The following is a 2,657-nucleotide window of genomic DNA, read 5'->3' as shown; positions in this document are numbered from 1 at the left end:
AGTGTTTTTGTCAGGAAAAGCAGGAAGCACAAAAACCAATTAGAGGGGATCAGGTCTAAGAGCAGAAAGGAGAAGATCTCTTATAAAGCAAGAATATGCTTTTTTAAAAACATAAAACAAACAAACAAATCAATCTCCAGATATTTTGAGAATTGTTGCTGTCCTTCAGACATAGACCTCAGTTTTTTTGTAGCATGGAGCAGAAAGCAGAGCATTTCTGTCTGACAGTGTGAGGTCCCCCAGAGTGTGAAGAGGAAGGGGGCTGGATTTTGTGTCAAGCCTCTCAACTGAAGAACACAGGGAGGAATCAAAGCTGCCAGGCTGGGAAGGAGGAGGAGGCCTTGCAACATCCCCATATTTCCTTCCCTGTGCTTTGGCTGGTGCTGAGTGAAGGAGTAACAGCCCTTCCAGGGGCTGCCCTTGCCTCCAAACTTCTCAGCACAGCTTGCAAAGTGCTGGGGGTGTTGCTGTGTTCAGCTCATTCCTGTCCCCAGTCCTCTCCCCAGAATCTCTCTGTCCTGCAGCCCCTGTATCCTGTAGTTTTACCTCTCCAGGTCTGGACCTTCTCTCATCAGCTGCTTGCAGGATGAAAGAAAAGGGAGTTGGCTGCTGAGTGCTTAGTTGGAGGCAAAAACATAGAAGATATGGAACAGCACTGTCTCAGAGAGATAAAAATATCAGAAACCAAAATGTGAGTGTTGGCAGGTATTTGTGCCAATATTATTAGATTATCTTTCTGCCTTTTGTTGTTGATTTATTTTTTTAATCTTGTTCTAGATGGGTGTGTGGGGGGCTAGATTTTCTGGGTTCAGATTCAAGCACAAAGTATAATTTAAGAAAAGTAAGAGTGACTAATAAAACACAACTGCAAATGAAACGTGGCAAAGACATCCTGTTATTCTGTCAGCCTTTTGTGGCATCATGCTTTGAAGGAAGGCAAAATTTTTAAACTGGGTGGATATGGAGAGAAGTTGGTTGTCTTAAGAGGGAAAATTCTGGAAAGTTTTTACCTTTGGTCTGTGATCTGCTCTGACTGAGGGGACTTGCTGATGCCAGGAACAGGAGTGGAGTGCCTGCCCACTGCCCTGTCATGTGTTGGATCATGATACTGAGTGCTTTTGTAATTTCCTTCTGCTGTGTCTCAAAGTGTAGTAGCTCTAAGAAGAAAAGCACAAATTTCTGGACAAAAGTGCAACTTTTTTGGAGTGGTTTGAGCTCATTGTGCTAAAGGCTTGATCCCTCTGTCTGTTGCTTTTGGGAATCTCTACTGTGACGTGTTGGGGGGTGTGTGTGATCTCATGCTGAGAGTGTGATTTGTGCAGTGCTGGGACTGTGCTTGTTGTATCTAAACTCCTGAAACTGCAAAATAAAGAGAAATGTATTCACTGGGTGTGGCCAGAGAGCTTGTGTCAGCTGCATTTATTGAGTTAGGAGTCCTATATGTGTGTGGAGAAATTTTTTAATGCTTTAAAAATCCATCAAACTACACCGATCTTTCTTTGACAGATGATGGTCTTTGAGCCCAGCAATCTGCAATCACTATGTAGGTTTAGAACAGTGAGGAGAAGAATTATTTGGCCAATAAATGCATAGTGTTGTGTTTAGGGCAACTTCTATAACTAGCAATAATTTTTTTTTTAAATCCCCATCAGATTTTGAGCTGTGTAGATATAATAGTGCAAATAATGATTTGTCACCCTGATAAAAGAAAATGGATTCAGCAGAAATGGAATTTCAATTATTTTCTTTCACTTTTTTTTTTCCTTTTTTTCCCCCTAGCAAAAAAGACCTTTCCCTTTCCTACCCAATATATAATTGTGCTTTGTTGTTCTGGTCAAGTCCGATTGGATTCTTTAAAGAATTCAAGTGCATTCCAGGCCCTTCAGGCTGGGATGTGTTTCACAGGACAAACCAGCAAGTAGCTACATGGCAGTCTGAAGAAAAGAGTTGGGAATTCTGCCCTGCCTGATACTGCATATATGGAGAAGCCTAATACTTTTTGCAGAAATCCTGCAGAATTTATTTCAAATAACAAATCAAACCTTCACATGTGACTGATACACAATATGTATATTAATTCAGAGATGTATCTCATAATCTTCTGTTTGCTGTGAAGGAATACAAGGAAAGCCTTTTGCCTTAAATGGCCTGCAGCTGGTTTCAGCACCAGCAGTGAGTCGGGTAATTGTTACTGGTATTAACGTGTAAGGGGAATGGCAGAATGTGAGACGCTGATTTGTCAGGGCACGGGAAATAAACCTGCTTGCTCTGAAGGCAAACTCGAAATTTGTGCTGTGGGCTTGCAGAGAGCCTTGTGTTTGCCTGGCAGGATAGTTGTGTAAATAAAGCAGTCTAGTTACAAGATAAAAAAGGATGTGAAAAGAAAGAGGCGACAGCTCCTCACGAGCGGCTCTCTGTGGCTTGTACAAACAGAGCGTGCTGTCCTCAGCAAAAGCCATGGGGAAACCCTGGGCTGGGAGACGGTCTTGGCTTCCATCTGGTGGAGAACTAAAGCGCTGGAGTGTCAGGTGGGCGCCCGGGCTGAGTTACCCGGGCTGAACGATCGCCCTGTACCTCAGGCTCGGCCTCTTGGCTTTCAGCTCCTCCTCTGCGGCCAAGGCCGCCGGTTGCCGGGCACTGCGGGGAGCGGAGCGGGA

This window comes from Geospiza fortis, unplaced genomic scaffold (genome assembly GCF_000277835.1).
Source record: "Geospiza fortis unplaced genomic scaffold, GeoFor_1.0 scaffold396, whole genome shotgun sequence".
Lineage (NCBI taxonomy): Eukaryota > Metazoa > Chordata > Aves > Passeriformes > Thraupidae > Geospiza > Geospiza fortis.
The sequence above is the reverse complement of the archived record's forward strand: the minus strand, read 5'-3'. Positions refer to the sequence as shown.